The sequence below is a fragment of the Lissotriton helveticus genome, chromosome 1_1 (assembly GCF_964261635.1).
Source record: "Lissotriton helveticus chromosome 1_1, aLisHel1.1, whole genome shotgun sequence".
Taxonomy (NCBI): domain Eukaryota; kingdom Metazoa; phylum Chordata; class Amphibia; order Caudata; family Salamandridae; genus Lissotriton; species Lissotriton helveticus.
This window is the reverse complement of record NC_136057.1, coordinates 168,288,008-168,309,366: the sequence shown is the minus strand read 5'-3', so window position 1 is coordinate 168,309,366 and position 21,359 is coordinate 168,288,008.

Genomic DNA, 21,359 nt, shown 5'->3' with positions numbered 1-21,359 from the left:
GAAATTTTAGCTACAGCCCAGTACTATGAAAATAGGCGCAAAGACGAGCTAGATAAAGTAGACAAAAAGACAAAAGATTTAAAAACTAAAGTTCTTCTCCAGCAAGCCTATCCGCCTCGTACGGCTAGTCAGCCCAATTATCAACAACAACAGCAGTATTCGAGAAAAGCGCAAGGAAACGAGTTTTCCCATCAGCGTATTGCTTATGGCCCGAATCAATGTGCGTATTGCAAGGAAAAGGGTCACTTTAAAGGTAATTGTCCGGCTCTTGCGCGACGTTTGAGCGGTACTTCAGGTGTAAGGGGAAGAGGTGTTCAACATGCCCCTAGAGGTAGGGGCCGTGGAAATTTCACCCAGAATACAACTTCTTTTCCGCCTCAGAATTCGATGAACAGCTTTGACCAACAGAATAATGCATCGTCTAGGTCAGCTCAGTACTATGCTGACGACTATTACACCGAACACGAAAATGAGGGTAACGATTGCTAGGACAGCCATGGACGAAGAGAGGGAGTTGTTTCAGTTCCAGTAGATCAGAATGGACCTTATGTCGAGGTAATTACCTCAGGAGTGTCAGAGCCATTTTTGCTGGATACTGGTGCTACAAAAAGTTCTATCATGCACTCGAAACTTCCTGGCGCACCTTTGTCTGGCGAAATGAATGTTTCAGTAGGTTTCTCTGGCGCCCCTGTTAGAAACCCGATCTCTAGTCCTATATCGCTTTCTATTGGCCCGTGCGAATTAGAAGCACCCCTCATTCTTACCACAGGTTGCGGTGAAAATTTGTTAGGTTTGGATTTGCTAAAAAGGTTATATGCCACTTTGTACTGTTCCCCCTTGGGAGTACAACTTACTTTAGGTAAGAAAGTCATTTCTCCAATGTATTTGTCAAAGGACAATATTCCAACTGAATTGTTATCACTTCCTGATATACTTTGGGCTAATGGCTCTAATGATGTAGGTCGTTTGGAGATAGCACCGTATGTCATAACTTTGAAAGCCAACGTTAGGTTGCCACGTACTCCCCAATACAAAATATCTAGCGAATGCGAAAATGCATTGTTGACGATCGTTTATGATCTGATCGATAAAAATGTCATTGAAGAAACAACAGGTAATGTTTGTAACAGTCCAGTTCTGCCCGTCTTAAAGCGTACTGATCCTTCACAACCGCCTGTGTACAGGTTCGTGATTGACCTCAGAGAAGTAAATAAGGTAGTTATCCCACAGTTTCCAGTTGTCCCCGACATTACTGCTTTATTGACAATGGTTCCAGCTTCAGCAGCTTGGTTCTCGGTGATTGACCTGAAGAACGCTTTCTTCAGCATCCCGATTGCCGAGGAAAGTAGAGATATTTTAGGCTTCAATTTAGGAGGACGAAGCTTCCGCTTCAAGTGTGCTCCTCAAGGCTACTGCGAAAGCCCATCAATATTCAGTCAGGCCCTGAAAACACAACTTGACACGATTATTCTACCGAATGGCTCAACTCTGATTCAGTACGTAGACGATCTGCTGATCGCTGCAGACACTGAAGAGATTTGCAAGAAAGCTACGTTATCATTATTACGTGACTTATGTGACATGAAGCACAAAGTCTCTCTTTCCAAACTCCAATTTTGCCGACAAGAAGTAACCTACCTAGGTCACATCTTGTCGAAGGAGGGAAGGAGACTGACACCAGAAAGAATACAGGCAATTGCAGAACTGAGTGCCCCAAGGACACAGAGAGATGTTCGGGCCTTCTTGGGCATTACATCGTACTATAGACAATGGATACCGAATTTCTCACTACTAGCTAAACCCTTTCTGGCACTACTCTGCAAAGACACGCCAAATCCTATGCCCTGGTCTGAAGATTGCCAAACGAGTTTCCACAAGTTGCGTGATGCATTATGTTCGGCTCCTGTGTTGGGAAACCCCAACTACAGTAAGCCTTTTACATTATATGTCCATGAGAAGGAAGGTTGTGCATTATCAGTTTTAACACAACATTTTGGGGACAGACAGCGCCCATGCGCGTATTTTTCGGCAACTCTAGACCCTGTGGCTAAGGCACTACCAAGTTGTCTGAGAGCCACCGCCGCAGCAGCTGTCTGCATTCGACAGTCTGCTGGATTAGTCATGAATAATACTCTGATCGTTATGGTCCCGCATGCAGTAGACATTTTACTAAACAGGACGAAGACACAACATCTTACTAGCGCTCGACTATCCAGTTACGAACTTACACTGCTAGCAAGTCACATCCACATAAAGAGGTGTGATACACTGAATCCCGCAACGTTATTACCCATTCCGACAGAAACAGACAAGATTGATAACCATGACTGCTGTTTTAGGACAGAAGAAGAGACAAAAGGGAGAGTAGAATTACAGGACACTCCCCTTCCTGAATGCAACGATACTTTATGGGTTGATGGTTCATGTTTCAAGCTGGCGAATGATGATACGACTGCAGCATATGCCGTAACGACATTACACACCATTATAGAGACCGCGCGTATTTCCCACAATTCTGCACAAGCCGCAGAACTGATTGCACTCACCAGAGCATGTGTGTTAGCAAAAGGAAAGCGAGTAAATGTGTACACTGACAGCCAATACGCCTTTGGCGTGGCTCACAGTTTTGGGAGATTATGGCGTGAACGTGGGTTCCTTACGTCACATGGTGCAAAGATACAACATGCTCAGTTAGTTAATGAACTCCTCGAGTCATTGACCCTGCCACTACAAGTTGCAATTGTGAAATGCAGTGCCCACAGAAAGATTCAGGATGATGTTGGCCGCGGGAATGCATTTGCAGATGAGGTTGCGAAAGAGACTGCAAGGAACACGATGAGTCGGATGTATGTTGTAGGTCCCGCTAGATGGATTACGGATGTAGGAATGTGTGAGGACACCATTGAAAGCGTGAAATCTATACAAGCCGAGGCAACTGAGAAAGAGGTGAATGAATGGAGAGAAAGTAAAGGTAGATTAGACGCGAATGGTTGTTGGGTCGAACTGTCAGAACACCAGCGATGGCTATTACCTAACGCATATGTACTTGCAGTAGTAACAATGGCTCATGGAATTGCGCACATCAGTTCGAGAGGAATCTGTAAACTATTGGCCCCAGTATGGCAAAATGGTAATATCCCGAAATATGCAGAGAATGTGGTCAGAAACTGTATGGTGTGTTTGAAGTACAATCCCGGTAGGGGAACCCCAACTCCAGCTGGTCATTTTGCGCCTCCAACGTATCCGTTCGAGGTTTTGCAGCTCGATTTCATTCACATGGAAAGGTGCAACAATCTGAAGTATGTGCTCGTTGTTGTTTGCGCTTTCTCCAGGTGGGTGGAAGCGTACCCCCTTAAGGACAATACTGCCTTGTCAACTGCCAAAGCATTTGTCAAAGAGTTCTTCCCTAGATTCGGTATGCCTAGAATCGTCTGGAGTGATAATGGAAGTGAATTCGTAGGACGCGTGATGAAGAAAGTGTGTGAGTGTTTAGGCATACAACAAAAGTTTCACTCTGCGAATCACCCCCAATCAGCTGGATTAGTAGAGTGCTACAATGGCACTTTAAAGCTCAAATTAGCCAAGATCCAAGCCAGTACAGGTCTTAAATGGCCTGACGCCTTGCCCCTAGCACTCTTGTCAACCAGAATGACAGTCCATTCCAGGTTAGGACTTAGTCCTCATGAGATAGTGTTTGGCCGCCCAGCCAACGTCTGGGGCGTGCCAAGGCCAAAGAAACTCAGCGAAATAGAGCACCCCGTACTGCTTGACTATTTGTGCGAATTAACAACTAAATTGCGTGTTTTACACCAACAGGTTCACAGTTCCTCTCCGCCAGCCTCTGACGATCCAGGTCACTCCATCGAACCCGGCGCGTGGGTCTTGGTGCGGAATTTCCAGCGCACAAATAACGGACAGCCGAGGTGGACCGGACCGTACCTGGTACTTCTTTCCACGAGATCAGCTGTTCGGGTGGAAGGCAAAAAGAACTGGGTGCACGGGACCCATTGTAAACGGGTCCCTCTACCCCTCCCATACGACCGGTGGGTCAAGGAAGGACTTGCCGACTCTGAGACAGAATCCATACCTCGCTTCCTCCCTTTCAGCAATGCACGTTTGAAAGAAACTAGTACCGAAAAGGAGAGTGATCATATTTTACAAGGACTTGTGCCACCGTCTATGCAGTTGGACACTACCGAACCTGAGACATTGTTTGAAGACCACACCGTACCAGGAAAACGACGGTACAATTTAAGGTCTAAACAAAGAGACTAATAAAAGCAAACTAATGTGATTTTCTTTTCCCCTAAGAACTATTTTTGATTTTTCAGCTCTCTCGCCCAGGGAACTTGCTCATTTTTGATTTTCGAACCGCCATCCGGTTCTGCTGCTAGGGTCGCGGTTGAAGTCTGGGGAGTGCAACTGGGGACGTTTAGGTCAACGGTTCTGGTTGGTCCAAGGGAGTTACCCCGGACTTAACAGAGCGCACTCCCTGGCAGAACCAACCTACCACCGCGGGCAGCAAGTAGAGGATGGAGTTTCCTAGGGTAAAGAGACCTGCCAGACTCACGGACTTTGAAAGACAATTATGCACGATACTGGCCAAAAGAAGGTTTTTGATAATATGTATTTTTATGTTGTGTAGCATAGCAATGTTCTTGACTGGTTATACTCTATTCGTCTTTCAAGTTTCCTTGTTCTCAAATGACACTCGGCCAACTCCTCCTCTCACTCTCTCCACACACTCCTTTCACCCTCTACCTGAACACGAGTCTGCCAGAAGACTCGAATTTGTAAATAACTCATTCATTCAACTTCTACACCAACACCAGTCCATAATGAACACATCGAACTGTTGGGTATGCGGACTCATGCCGCACACGACTGATAAGGGTATCCCATACTTCATCCTGCCTTTCAGTTATTATGGTTCTCTGTGGGCTTTCCAGACCATGTTCCTATTCGCCCTAGAACCATACCCGACCCGTTCTACTGAGAGTGATTCCAGTAACAAGGCACTAGTAGCAGGGATAAGAAATATCAGTAGAGAGTTCGACACATATCTAACGATTCCCAAAGATGAACTCACTCCGTACACTCGTTGGAACGTGACTAAATATGGGGTTTACCTGAGTAAGAGCCAGACAGCAAAGAAATCCCGCCCAGTTTGGATAGTACCCAACCGAGGTCACTTATGTTTACAAGGTATCGGCAGGGATCCCAAAGCACAATTAGGAAAGAGTATATGCACGGAAACATATGTGTTCGCTTCCCGAACTTCCCCTATACTATTAGCAGCCAAAGGCACGTATTTCGTCTGCCATGACCAAGCCTACACCTGGTTGCCCCCTGACTTCTCAGGTACATGTTTTATCTCATTTCTGCTGCCTCCCACCTACACGGCCAGGGCAGATTACCATCGGACAAGGACAGCTAGGGGTGTCGTGAGCAACGACGACACCGCGGGTCAGGAATTAGCTGACTTCGCAAAGGGTTTTCTGCCATTTTGGGGGCCTATGGTGAACAGCAGGAATATTCGCCAGTTATCGAGGATAGTTGAATCCGCCGTGATTACAACGGCCGGAGCCCTTGGCAATTTGACGACCGAGCTTCAGTCGGATCGACTTATGACCCTTCAGAACCGAGTTGCCCTAGATATCATACTCGCCGATCGTGGTGGTGTGTGTAGAGTGATCCAATCCAGTTGTTGCATTTTCATCCCTGATAACGCACCGACAGTGTACCAGGCCAACTCTAAGCTACACAAGATATCTGGTTCCCTTCACGTAGAAAAAGGGGACTGGTCCTTACTAGGGTGGTTCTGGGAACTGATCGCCACCTGGGGATGGAAAACACTGATCTTCATTGGGATGATCTTAGCACTTCTGTTTATGTTCTGCCTGTGTGTACAGTGCGCTCCTGCACTATGTGGCCTCTGTGCTACCTCATGTGTACGGAAGCCTGTGTCAAGGGACGAACTGAGCAACAGAATGATGCTACAGCAGCATCTCCACGAATTCCTTCAAACAGATTTAGACTCGGATTAACATGAATTATTGCCTTATATGAGGGCAAAAGGAGGGTCTGTGGTTCTGAAATTCTGGACCCTACTGTTGTCCCGGTATCGAGGTCCAATACCCGTGTCCCGAAACATCAACGTACCATGACGAATTTGGTGTCGACGAACCGATAATGATTAGGACATCATTCCTATGCATTTGCGTCATGATCGAGGTATGCTAACACCCCTGAATCGTAGTTTCCGTCCCGACCCCTCAGACTCCATTTTGTAAACGGTATCCATCTTGTGTTTTGCCCTCATGATAAGTCAATTAAAGGTCGAGCTTGATCTGAAAGGACACGTCCACCTTCCCTGACTTCCCCCTGACCCGTCCCAACTGACTCCATTGCCTCCAGCCGAACCTGTTTGGGCAGCTCCTCGCCCAGTGGCCTAATACGATAGCATCGATGCATAACATGCCACAAACCATTCACTACATCCAGATCATGTTTTCTACACACAGACACACCTGTCCACACTCCCTGTTTATGGCCAGTTTTATGACTAGGAGGTGCCTTCCTTTATTGGGGTTTCATCGATATCTGATGGGAGTTCCGGGCCTGGCTGGGTAATCCATCACGAATTGGACGTCTAAAATACGGGCTTGCCTACATGACTTCGCTCTTTTGTATTATTGTAGAAATATGTGTATAGCCATATCATAAACTCAAGAATTCTTGCTTGCAGCTATTATTTTTGTATATAAGGAGAAGGCTGGTTCTGTAAAAAGGAACAGTCTCCTGAGAACACATGACCCGTGTTTGTCGTGCTTCTAGGACACCTGTTACTTGGTAGCTACCAATAAAATTCGATCTCTGACTGCGACTAGAAGACTCAGTGTTTCTGTGGTCCGGAACAAGGGAGAACTCAGAGGTCTTCGGGTGTTATCCCCTGGCACCAAACGGGTTCCTAAAAACCCGTTACCTCACTGGAACTCGTAGGACCACACCACTCCCTATGCACTAACTCCTGTAACCACACTCACCAGTCACTCTCACAGATCACTCTTCCCTCTTGACGCTACCTTGCACCATACACAGGTGCATCACTCACCCTGCATTTACACTGCTCACACCAGCCTGCACTCACTCCTCTCACTCTGCACAGAGTCCTCTCACATCGCATTCATGCAGCTCACCCGACAGTCACACTGGCTCATTTTTCACCCTATACTTGCACCACACCCTATACTTGCACCACTCACATTGCACTCACTCACACTATTCACCATCACCCAGCACCTACATGAGCACAGCTCTTACTCTGCACATGTAAAACTTTCACAGCTCTCAAAAATGTATACATATTTCTACAAAGGTACCCACAGAATACCTGCTCTTTCAGTAGTACTTGATGCCTACTTAATTCCATCTTCCACAGCGGGGCTGGTGCAAGAGTGTTAGAGTGGACTGAGAATTGGGATCGCACAAGGAGGGAGACTAGGGCTGAGGCTTTAGGGTATGGTGCTGGATTGAGGATCGCCTGACACTTTAAGCCATTTCTGGCTTTCCAACTACCACAACACTTCATTCTGGGACATGTAGTTTAAAAGAAATGTACGTTGGGTCTCTCAACCCCAAAATTCAAAGTGTTACTGGATAAAATCCATGGTTGCCGAAGAAGTCAAGCATTTCATAAGATCAGTTGTAGGTTGTGATATTAAATGTTAGAACGTAGATTAGTTAATTTCCAATACTGTTACTGCTTGATCCACACGCAAAACCAAATATAAGCACTGCATATCTATTTTAAGGAAGTGCATTTCTCATGAAGCAGAAGCAGCTGGGCAAGCTTTTCTAACACAATAAAAGCACATTTATTAATTGTAGTGAGAGTGGCTGTGTGTGTGAAGAGTACAAATGTACAAAACAGGGCAGGAAATATAGCGAGTGTGTGTGAGAGAGAATGTGTGTATGTGAGTGTATGTGTGTTATGCGTGCACGTGTGCTGCTGATCTGTCATACTGGAGGTTATTCTTGCCTTCTGAACAAGGGCACTAATAGTATATGGATAGGAGGTGTTACCTATGGCAAACTGTGGGTCCTGACATGCTTCTATGAAGACACCAGCATTGGCTGTGGGGACTTGAACTGACTAACTGAGAAAGCTGCTAACCAGGTCATATGCAGTGGCAGGGACACAGACCATGCTCCACCACACCTGGCCTAAGGCCCTGACATGATGCATGTAATTCTTAGCCTATTGGGCTATTGGGTGGATCCGTAGCAAAATGTTGGAACTGATATTTGAGGTAACTCTGGTCATAATATTTCCTGTACTTATTTCATAGGGGTGTCCGTGGCAAAATGGTGACCCTTGTATACAGAAAGGGATTTATAGAGGTACCCACAATTGTGGCTGAAGTATCCATGGCAAATTTCTGGTACTGTCGTAAGGGGCTCACCCATGAAAAAGATGACTTTGGTATGTTGGAAGTAATTTCTGACTTGAGACATTTGAAAAAAAATGAGATCTACTCGTAGGAAAGGCCAGGCTTCCCCGGTGCACCATGGAAGTACTGGGAAATTTCAGAAATGCCCTATAAGGGCCTGGGGTATTTTAGAACTTTGATCCCAAAAGTTTCAAAAAATTCTCAAGGGAGAAGTCTACTCGCCCTTAAATCACCTCCAAGATATCTGTTAAATTGTTTTTCTTGCTGGAATTTGGGGACAGTATCACACCCCACCACTTGCATAGATTTTTTCCCTCATATAATGGCCATGATGTCAGCTCTCACCTCATTTCTGGGAATGCTTGTCCTGCCCCATGGCTGGGAGCAGGACTGGCTTTAGGGCGGTGTGACTGGTGCAAGCTCACCTGGCGCTGACTTTGGAGGGGGCGTTGTGTTTTAAAAATAATTTGGTTTAAAAGAACATGAACTTTATGTGCAACATGCAGTTTTCAGGCAATAATAAAAATGTCAAGTTAACTCTGTTGGTTAATGTTTCTACTTGTGAGAGTTCAGAATTTTGACTAGTTGCAGTTTGGGCTGATCATGTAGTAGCACGGAGGATTAATGTGCCTGTTGCAAAGAACGTGTGCCATGCAGATCACAGAACTAGGGGGCACATGCATCAACCTATTTAGGAAGTGCAAACGGTGCGAATCGGTAAATTCGGCCGTTTGCGCTTCCTAAATACGTTTTTGGGATGCATCAAACACTTTTTCAGAATTCGCATTTTTTTGCATTTCTGAAAATGCAAATGCATTTAAGGAATCGCATTTGTGCGATTCCTTAAATGCAATGCATCAATTTAAAAAAAAAAGCGAATGTTGAAATTGGAAGTGCAAATTAACACGAGGTTGACCCTCGTGTTAATTTGCGAAAATCTTTCAAAATGCAAAAAAATGCATTTTTTACACTGTCATGTTACAGACACACATGTCCTTAGGACATGTGTGTTTGAAACATGCACTTTCAAATACATTTCAGGGGTGCAGGGGGGAGTCCTTTGGACCCCCCCTGCACCCTTGGAATGCATCAACAAATTGCGAATTCGTAAATGCCTTCCCATTGACTCCTATGGGCCTTTCGGCCCATAGGAATCAATGGGATTTGCGAAAAAGCAGTTAGGAATTCGGTATTTATTTGCGATTCGGTAAAAATTGCGATTTTTACCGAATCACAAATAAATACCGAAAAAAATGATGCATAGCATTTTGCAATTCTTAATTTGCGATTCGGTAATTTTCGCAAATTAAGAAATGCAAAATGTATGAATGATGCATGTGCCCCTAAGTACCAGTGAACTGTGATTAGCACTATGCATTTGTTTTACTGTACATCAGAGACAGGCTATGGAGAGATGAGGTACACTGTTGGAGAGTGGCAGTGAGGGACTTTATGGAGAAGGAGATTATGGGGCAGGAGAGCGCCAAATAAGACTGTCATAACCGCGGCACCCAGTGCTCGAGCTGGCCTTGGCTGGAAGTCTTAGACACTCCCCCTTGAAGTTCGGGTCTGGTTGCTCACCTGATCTGAATGGTAAACATTCTTTGCAGCAGGCACATTAACTCTCTACATTTTCCCCAGTCGGAAACTACCTATCTCTCGCAATTAATCACCAGTTATCGTGACATTTTTATTGCTGCCTGAAACCTGCTGGACACTCAAGGAACTCTGCAGCAGGGGCTTTGAAAACTCAGGGGGGAAGATTTACAAGCCCTTGTGCCCCTTTTAGGCCGCTGTTGCGTCACTTTTGTGACACAACGGCTGCATCACAAACCATGCTGCAGGATATTTACAACGTGATGCATCTGGGAGATGCGTCACGTTGTAAAGCTTTGCGCCACATGTAGGCATTCCGGTGCGGGGGGGGGGCGTTCTGGCGCAGGAACGCCTCCTAAAAGTGGCTGAGTGAAATCTACAAGATTTCACTCAGTCACTTTTACTGCCATGCTGCGTCAAAACCCTGCACCTGAATGAAGCAGGCGTAAGGATTGACGCAGCATGTTAGGAATAGGGCACCCCAGAGCTTTGCTGGAGCTGTGTCGCACTTGCGACGCAACTCCAGCAATGCGCTGCCTTTCGGATGGGGTATGCGACACGCATCTGTCCATCCGTGCGCCACGGTGTGCCGCATTGTAAATGCGGTGCATCAGTGGGGGCGCACGGGTGGGCAGATGCGTCGCAACTCTTCTGGTGCTTCCCTGCTGATTAGCAGAGATGCGCCAGAAGTAGTAAATCTGCTCCATGTTATTTCTAAACACAGCGCCTCACCCCCAGATCAGCGCCATAGAACGGGCCCTGGGTGCCAGCTGAGTTTCTCTGACTGCCCCATGCCCCTTTGGTGCCCGGCGGAGCTCCGTGACTGTGCTAGCCTCCTCTTCGGTGAGCTGAGGTTTCGGTGCCAAGCCAGCTCTCTGCTCCATGCCCTCTGCCAGTGCTCTCTGTGGGCTCCCCCATGCCCTCTGCGAGTCCTCTCTGTGGGCATCCATGTGAGCAGAGACCTCTTTGACTGCCCTGTGCCCCTCTGTGGGCACCTGCAGATTCGATGCCAGGCGGGTCACTCTAACCACCGCGGATGCAGGAGGGCCCTCAGATGTGGCACAAACTCTGAATGGGCCTGATAGAGTGCTGCATTCCTCCTCGATTATTTCAGTGAGTTCAGACGGCTCGTGCTGGCCAAGACTGGCAGGAGCCTGCTAAGGTGGGGGGTGTCGGTGCCAGCCTGTCCTGAGCAGGAGATAAGGCATACTCTGCGGAGGCACTCACCGGTGGGCATCGTGCCACCATCTTCCAGAGGATCTAAAAAGGACGGGGGTCAGGGGCCTGCACGTGAATCTAATAGTGTCTTGGGGTTTTTGAAGGCCGAAGCACCCCTCCCCCACCCCATCCCCCCTCCACATCCCCCTTCATGTGGTACACAAGGCGGCAGCTCTGTCAGGGAGGGCCCGATTCACAGAACTAACTTAAGACAAAATCCTAAACTTACTACTTTCGGTATTCACAGAAGTTAGAATTTTGTCTTAAGACAGACTTAAGACAGACTTAAGTTAGGATTCTGTCTTAAGTCTGTCTTAAGTCTGTTGTAAGCCAGACTTAAGACAAACTTAAGACAAAATCCTAACTTCTGTAAAACCAAAAGTAGTAAGTATAGGATTTTGTCTTAAGTTAGTTCTGTGGATCGGGCCCTGAGTTCCCATGTTGTGTGACCTGTAGATCATGGGGCATATTTACGTCTTCTGGCGCATCTCTGCAAATCAGTAGGGATGCACCAGAACAGATGCGACACGCAATCCCCCCTTGCGCCACCACAGATGCGTCGCATTTACAATGCGGAGCACCATGGTGCAAGGAGAGGCAGATGTGTGACGCATCTTTAGGCGCACGGGTGGCGCATTGCTGGAGTCGCGTCGTAAGAGCGATGCAACTCCTGCAATGCACAGGGGCTGCCCATACTCAACATGGTGCCTCACTCCTTACGCCTGCTTTAAGCAGGCGTAAGGATTTGACGCAGCAGCGTCGTAAAACTGACTCAGTAAAATCTTGTAGATTTCACTGCGTCAGTTTTACGGGGCTTTCCTGCGAGGGAATGCCCACCCTGCGACAGAACGCCCACATGAAACCTGATGCATGTTTCATGTGGCGCAGGGCTTTACAACATGACGCATCTGCCTAGATGCGTCACTTTGTAAGTAAGTCGCAACGTGGCGCATGGTTTACGCCGTCGCTGCGTCACAAAAGTGACGCAGCGGCGGCGTAAAAGTGTCACAAGGGGCTTGTAAATCTGCCCCCACGAGTTCAAATCCCGGCACGACCACGTCCGCCTTTCATCATTTGGGATGGATAAAAGGAGTACCGTTAAATTGGGTAACAATAACACCTGTTGTTTTCAGTTCTTAAAAGCAGCAGTATTCCGGCGGGAAGGGCTTTGTAGAAACAAGTCGTTATTGTAATAGACAAGATAAAGTGGACCCCTGCTCCAAGTCCATACATAGTGCAGTATCGCCGTCCAAATAAAGAGCAGGTTAGCAGGAGTGAAAGTAATGGAAGCTTTATTGTAAATCAGTAGCTAGAGGCCTCATCCACCAAAGTCCAGCTGACAAATGGCTTGTCACTGAACCTAACATTCCAAGTGTCCCCATTCTACATTAGAACATACAGAAACAGCAGTACAAGAGTGAAGGATTACAGTGAAGGATACCACAGCACCTCCCTCCCATCACCAACAGCAATAAAAGAAACGAAAAGTTAAATAAAACATCATATATTTTAAGAAGTGACAAAATCGCTCTAACAAGAAGAAGTAATTCTCTGTCTCGTGGATCTTCTGACTTCACCAGTAGATGACAGTGAGGAAGAAGAAGAAGAGGTAGTGTCAGGAATGACACAGTTTGAGCGACAAACAACAATCCTACTGAGATTCCAAACCTTATGATCTTCTGTCCTGACGGCGTTGCCTAAAAGTTTGATAACTTTTATAGGTTTGCTGAATTTGGAAACACCAAACTTCCTCTCTGGCAACTTGATCCTTACCACATCACGAACACACACCACAGTCTTTTTAACAGCATTTCTCTCATCATATGCACACTTTCTTTCATGCATCTTCTCTAACTCTTTCTCTTTCCAAATGGTGGTGTCACGCATGTTGTCGGGAGAACCTGCAGACAGACCAATTTTCCTCGAGACCCAAGCAGGTTTAAGCGGGGTACAAGCAGATCTACCTTTGAACAAAATGAAAGGTGTGACTCTGCACATCTAGAGACCTCAACTCAACTCATCGAAATTCTACCTTTCTTGGATGGGCCTGATAAAGTGCTGCATTCCGCCTCAATTATTTCAGTGAGTTCAGACGACTCGTGCTGGCCAAGACTGGCAGGAGCCTGCCAAGGTGGGGGGTGTCGGTGCCAGCCTGTCCTGAGCAGGAGATAAGGCATACTCTGCGGAGGCACTCACCGGTGGGCATCGTGCCACCATCTTCCAGAGGATCTGAAAAGGACGGGGGTCAGGGGCCTGCACGTGAATCTAATAGTGTCTTGGGGTTTTTGAAGGCCGAAGCCCCCCGTCCCCCACACACTCCCCCTCCACATCCCCCTTCATGTGGTACACAAGTCGGCAGCTCTGTCAGGGAGGGCCCGATTCACAGAACTAACTTAAGACAAAATCCTAAACTTACTACTTTCAGTATTCACAGAAGTTAGGATCTTGTCTTAAGACAGACTTAAGACAGACTTATGTTAGGATTCTGTCTTAAGTCTGTCTTAAGTCTGTCTTAAGCCAAACTTAAGACAAACTTAAGACAAAATCCTAACTTCTGTGAATACCAAAAGTAGTAAGTATAGGATTTTGTCTTAAGTTAGTTCTGTGGATCGGGCCCTGAGTTCCCATGTTGTGTGACCTGTAGATCATGGGGCATATTTACGTCTTCTGGCACATCTCTGCAAATCAGCAGGGATGCGCCAGAACAGATGCGACACGTAATCCCCCCCTTGCGCCACCACAGATGTGTCGCATTTACAATGCTGAGCACCATGGTGCAAGAAGGGGCAGATGCGTGACGCATCTTTAGGCGCACGGGTGGCGCATTGCTGGAGTCACGTCGCAAGAGCGATGCAACTCCTACAATGCACAGGGGCTGCCCGTACTCAACATGGTGCCTCACTCCTTACGCCTGCTTCAAGCGCTGTGGGGTGGAGGACGCCACTTTCAGCCATATGGTGTGGACATACCCAGTCTTGGACAGGTTTTGGAGTGGCGTTCATAGATGTCTGGGGGAGGTGCTGGGGTGGACAATACACTGCACACCATGGGTCGCATTACTACACATCACAGAGGACATCAGGGCAACAGATATAACCACCACCTACTTTTCTTGGGTTTGACCTTGGCGAAGCGCGACATAGCCCGTGCTTGGAAGGCAAAGTCCCCTCCCCTGCTGGGGTTTGGAACGAGGGTTAGATTTCTGCATGGGTTTGGAAGAACCGGAGTTTAGGACCCGGGCTGCCCTCAAAAACATACATGTATATGGCAACACTGTGCAGACTACAGGGGTATTGTCCTGACTCCACCGACCCCACAGCCTGCGTTGTTGGATCAAGATGTTCTGCCTCATGGATAGCGTAATTTGTACATGTACCATTACTGAGTTGACGAGGTAGATGATTTCTGGGACAGTATCCAGGGACATGATCATACTTCCAAGATTCTAATTTTTTCCATCACTACTGTAGCCTGTTCTTTTCTTTCCTTGTTTTTCTTTTTCTTTTCTTTCTTTTTGGTTCCGGTTATTAATGTACATACATTTTAATTTCTATATGTATGCAATATTGTGTCCTGTTACATATGCATAAAATGGCTCTCCAAGCATGTTTTTGGCGGAAAAAAACAATAAAGTTTGTAAAAAAAACTGCTAGGGCTCTCGTCAGGAGGCAACTGCAGCTTCCATCACACATTGCACCTGCCATGCTGCCAATGATAGTAACACAACTACTAACCGTCACACACCTAGCAGTGTGACAATTCAGACGATTGTAGACCCCTAAAGCTATAAGAAGGGCTGGGGGGGGGGGGGGTAGGTAATACACATTTAAAAAATATATTGATTTAATAATTCATTGTTGATGTGGTTATCTCTAAATTAGCCAGAGAGCGCCACCTTGTGGAAGACTGTCACAAGCGCCAGTGTTGACAACTGGTGCCGAGCACCTGACACCACCGGCACAACTTAAGCACTGGATAAACTGCCTTCATACCATCATACCCTCATAGCAGGTGTCACTTATCAGTTATATGGGCAGAGAACACACCCTCTCCTCACACACTGAACTACACCTCCTGGCAATGATGCCCGACATATGTGTGGCCTTGGAAGTCAGAGGGCGCATCTCCAGTAGCAAAGTCACAGAGCCCTTTTAATTGGGATTTAGATCAGAGTGGGGCTCCAGAACAAGCACCCTAAAAGTGGTAGGTGACTCCATCCCACTCCATGACAGTGGAACTCTCCCCTGCTATTCATGCATGACCTGTCCTTGCACTTTGGAACTACTTCCCACAACACCTTCTGTCACAACATATGAGCTTCATAGATCTGAAACTGCAGTGTCTGAGCGTAAAATATTTACAGGGCCACTGAAATTATGCGGCAGGGGAGAACCCAAATATGTGGCAGGGTTTACCTAATTATGGGGCAAGAGAAGGCAAAGCATGTGGCGGAATGTTCCACATTTGTGATAGTATTACCTTATTGTTTGTAGTTTTTAAACGTTAACACAGTTTTACCTCAATAGTACCAGCCTGACACCAAAATATAGGAATGAGAAAAAGAAAATTGTGCAGTCACCCATTACAATGGGCATCCACTGTGATGCAACGAGGGCTGCTGCGTTTTCAGTAGATTTTTATACCTTTGAGTTATATGTATAGTTTTTCTGTTAAGATCTTCAGATTATGCAGTAGATGATGGGTTATGACTGATGTTTGGTGCTTGGACTCCGAACTGTGGTCTCCAGCCATCTGTGCTCAGCGAATGTATGACGTTACAACGCATACATTCACAATGCGGTATTTTACTTTGCGTTCGTTACAACGCAAGTCTTTACAACGATTTCTACTGGAGGGCGCTGGTCTAAAGAATAGTAGGATTTACTGTTCCAACTCCAGCCTACGTAACAGTAGGGAAGGTGTTGGAATAGTAAATCATACTATTCCTTAGCTTAGAGCGTCATACAGCGCAAGTCGTTGTAACAACTTGCGTTCTAATGCCCGCGATGTAAACATACTACGGTGTAACGACCGCGTTGTAAAGGTCGCTCTCCGCTCTCAGCTCGCCCTACCTGTACAGAGTTTCGCCCAAGATTCTGCGTTGTCCTTTATACAGCTGCATTTCCCGACAGGCCTACCTTGCGGACAAGAATAAACCTTATATGCCAATCCACACTCTTAGGTCTGGTGACCGACATCCAGGTGCAAGTGCAGAGGAGACCAGAGGGTTTCTGTGGTCGTTCCAAAGCCACAACGTGGCGGCCCGCCTCCCTGTCGGGGCTCCTGCAAGGAAATGAAAAACCTGTGCTTTGTCAACAAGATTATCTTTTATGTGATCATCATTTCCTTTTATGTGGTTTACTATCAATTTAAAAATAGGGATCCTGTGCTCTGTGTTCTTTTAACATAACATTAGCCATTTCTTCCAAGAGGAAACTCGATGTAAATATCAGAAAAATAAACAGAGCCATTATAGAATTTATTTAAAATTAAAAAACTCAGACAACTTAAACCATAATGTTCAATGGATATACACCTTCAGGGTTCACCTTCTTAATTCATGACAAACTCTACAAAGGTCCTTGATCTAGACCATAGGTACTCACAAATATTTTCCCAGGGGCCACACATTTGGTCTTTGATGGGACCGAGGGCCACATTGATAAGCCAAGGTGGCGGTCGGGGTCTGGGGAGGGGCTTGTGATAAGGTGGGTGTAAGGGAAGCCAAGCGTATACATCTAGTGTCTGAATTACATAATGTGAAACAAGAATGTTGGGATTAATCCTGGCTTCTCTGCTTAAGTAAGCTGTGTAAGCCTAGGTGATTATTTTATTTAACTTTCCCAACTTTTTCTTCTTTAACACATAAGGACCTTGAAATACATGACTTCTGGAAGAGTGCTGTACAAAACCTTCTCCACTGTTTGATTTAATAAGCTATATGTTGTTCATGTTTAATAGAAACCCCAACCCCAAAAGGAGCCTGACATCTGACTCGCCTCTTTGTGCACTATTGGCATTGTTATCAGGGTGTAGGGAGAATGAATGTTTCTCAATTCATTTTTGAAAGCTATCACTTAGAGCCCGGCGGCCTGTCACTAAACAACCACCCAGCAAGTCTATGTTCTGTTTTACATTTTATGTACCAACTTGCTACGCGTCCAATCGCAACAACCTATATGTTCAATGTCATATGTGCGCAAGACTGTGGGGCAGACAAGCGAAGACTGTAAGACCAATCACTCATCCACAATCGAACACAGTCACCACCGCAAGCCGCGTTGCCCTATGTGAATGTCCGAGAAACTTGCTATTTGTTATATGTCACATCGTTGTATTGTGTAATATGTAAATATAAATAACATTTTTTTTTTAAATAAAAAAATACTTCTCAAAGAGCTGATAATCTAATGTACGAGGGTGAAACGGTTCTGCATGTTAATGGATTATTAACACACTTTTACTGCCAGATGTTTTCATAAATTATGGCATTCCTAAAGTTAAGTGGTGTTTTTAGGACACCAGAGTTACTTCCTTTCTTTATTTTCAATCAACCTTTGGCTACCTTTAACTAAATGCTTGCTGTTTTTTTAAAACATATTTTTTTATGTAAGTGCTGAGTCACGTAAACATTAGCCCAGTGTTTCTCTTGACCAGGAGGCCGCATGTAAAGGTCAGGAGGGCCGCCTGCGGCCCCCGAGCCATACTTTGAGTATCACTGATCTAGACAGACTTTTGAACAATGTTATAATATTTATACATTTATTTTGTCAATCCAAAAAATTCTATTAGATAATTTAAGGTGTGGTGAGGTATGTAAGGAAAAGTGTCATAGGGCTAAGTGCTTCACTCTGCAGCTGACCTTCGCTTAGGCCGGTTGTGGTTAAGTGCAGAGATAGAGGTCTTGCTACCTAAACACTGTCTGATGCTGATGCTTCCAGTGCCTAAAGCGGATTGACTCTCACCAGCGCTATCCAATACTTCATCTCAACACCATATCAGGTGCTTGTCGGTCATCCACTCACTTGCCCTGTTGGGTACATCACTTGTGTGCTTCTAAAATCATTATGTGAGAAGTTGGCCTGATAGGTGATGTTTCCAATTCTGGAACCACCTATTATCAGACCAAACAATCCCTTATGGTGTCAGGTTGTAAGTCAACCTTGTTAGACAAGCTATCCTAGGGGTAGCATGGACTAAGCAGCCTAAAGGCTTAACTTAAGAGGTCGTGTTAAGCGAGCTGTTTTACCACATACAATCCTGTAATATCAAATGAAAGGACACCACACAAGTATATATTATAAAAATATATGTGTTTATTACTAAAAACAATCCCCAGTATTCTTTATGAATAAAGGGGCACAAGCGTTAAATCAAAAGCACAGTTTAAACATACAAAGTTGCACAATTATGGATGAGGGCGGGTGGCCACTCAAACCATATACTAAACAAGTGGTATAAGAGATACCAATCGAACAGTGGTTAGGCCTAGGGCCTAGGGAATCGCTGGGAGCAGTCAGGACAAGCAGTGCTGAAGTCGGGAGAGGCCCACGGGATTCGGGAGCAGTGCGGAAAGCGCACGCATGCACCAATGTTAACCAATGGTGCGTAAAAGTCGTAAAGTTAAAGGTTAAGGACACTTCCGCTGAACCTAGAGGAACAAAACTTAAGACACAGACCCTAGAGGTGTGCACCAGTGTGGGAACACCGGCGGAGCAAAGTTACCTCACCCACAGGAAGCGGGTGCACAGGGTCGAAGTGGCGTCGGGTTTTGACACGCAGGCTCTTGGTGCTTGAAGCTGAAAGGGCTGCAGGCGGGGTGAAGGAGAAGTGTCCGGTGGAGTCCAAGGGTGGACTCGAGTCGAAAAGTACCTGAAAGCAGAGGGGACAGAGTCTGGGTCACTCAGCAGTGACCAGGGTGGAACCAGGACGGAACCAGGCAATGTCGGGCGCAATCAGGTCGCTGTTGAGGTGCTTCTCTCCGCTGTCACGTGGGCTCTGGGGCATCTACGACGTCCAGGAGCAGGTCACTAACTGTTCCACACAGGCTCTCGCCGTCGGCGCTGTCGGCTTCAAGATTGGAGCAAACAACACTTGGCAAAAGCAATCCACGCGGAACCGGGAGATTGCTTCTCACTCGAACCAGGAAGGTCAGAGTGGGGGCTCCTTTTCAGGGGAGCTGGTGCAGATCTAGAGCAACCAGATTCACAAGTCGGTTTCAAGTTTTCGTCGGCACAGGGGCCACTAGCCAGCTGGCAAGTGACCGGGCCAACGTGTTGAGCCAAAAGTAGCAGAAGGGCCCCACGCAGCACTCGATGAGTGTAGAGGGGTGAGCTTCGGTGCAAGAGTGGCTCAGGGTGGGGGCTTCTCAAACCCCGGTGTATAGCTTCGAGGGTCACTCGTGGGCTGCACGGTCAGCGTCTCGTGGTCAATTCAAGATGGCGTGCCCCACGCTTCCGGTCGCCTCCACGGGTCTCAGCTCTGCAGGGACTGTGGATCGGGCTGTTGGAAGGCAGGCAAGCTTGATCTCGTTGATCTCTGTCGCTCGAGTTCCGGCGGGAACTGCAACAAAGTAGACGTCGAGGGCTGGATGGTGCCTGCTGGTGCAGGGTGGTCACTCCTTGACCACAAGGGAGATTCTTCGGGCTTCCACGTTGAGTAGGAGGTCCAAGGGTCCAGAGTTTTGTTTCTTATGTTTCTTTCAGGAAATCTGAAGTGCATGGGCACTGCTCCCACTCTTATTCGAATCTGGGGGGCGTGATTACCTGCTAGGTCCCCCCCTATGGGTGGGACCCAGGAAGTGGGTGGATACACCCCCTTCCTTTGATCCAGGCCGCCCTGGCACGAGGGCTGGAGTGCCCCAGAACCGGTTTGGCCGGATTATGCAAGGGGCAGCCTTGTGCGCCCCAGGCAGTGTCTGGTTTCTTTCAGACCTCCCTGCTACAATCCACTATCTCCTGTCTGGAGGGTGGTGACACCCTCCTGCGACAGGAAACCCTTTGTCCAGGCCCCATTTGGCTGAGTTTCGGTCAGCTGCAGGGGTCCAGACTCTTGTCTGTGGCAGAGGCATCCATTTTGTGGATCTAAGGTCTTTTTAGAAATTAACCGTATTTAAGCAAAGTAACATGTCTTACCCCTCTAGAGGGGTGGAATGCTATCCCCGTCGCCAGAACTGGCGAGGGGATAGTATTCCAAATCGTATGACACCTTACACGACATGTTTTGATAAAGCCAAACCAAAGTTGCTATATAACCGCGAGGATTATAAGGCACTTAAGAGTATATGGTATGGCATTATCCTGAAACAGCTTAGGGAGTTGTTCCCGACAGCTGCAGACAGGCTCAGCTCATGCTAGATCTCCATCTCACATGAAACCATGCACTCTGCCTCCAGGATTGATGAGGCCTTCCATAGGAGTGGCTCACAGGTTAATATGTGTCCAGATATAGGTTTAGATATAGGTATACTATATCTAAGCAAGGGGTGATTACACCACCTTACCCCAGCTGAGTGATCAGCCAGTTGTGTCAATTTAAGAACCAGCCATGGGTGGCAAAAGATATGCTGCAGCCCCTGGTAGGCCTTGGTGGCCCCTATGCCCTGGGCACCTATAGTGCATTATACAGGGGCTGACAAGGAGTCCATTTCCAATTGTGGTATGTACCGAGGGTACATGGAATCCATTTTACAGAGAGAGCAGATGGCCTGGGGCCCTGATTAGCAGGGAACCAGGTCAACTAAGTCAAATAACCAGCTAAACACAGGCAAAAAATCTGGGGTAACCATAGTCAGGTAGCCACCTTCCTATATAACCCCCCCCCAAACAAAAGGAGATAAGGCTATCCTTGGCCAGGTAAGCCTATATTGCCTGAGTGGCCATATAAGGAAGTACCTGCACTAGCATGGGTACCCCCTGTCTCATGGTCCACTAAGCAGTCCCTCACCCTTGGGGTATTAGAGGGTCTCCACCATAGGGAATCACTACCTTGGGTGTGTTTATGCAAAGTTAAAGGCTGGTTTGGATATGGAGTATTGAAGTGAGGCTCCACTAATTTAGGGCTCAGCTTCCTCCAATTATCTTCCACCATGTG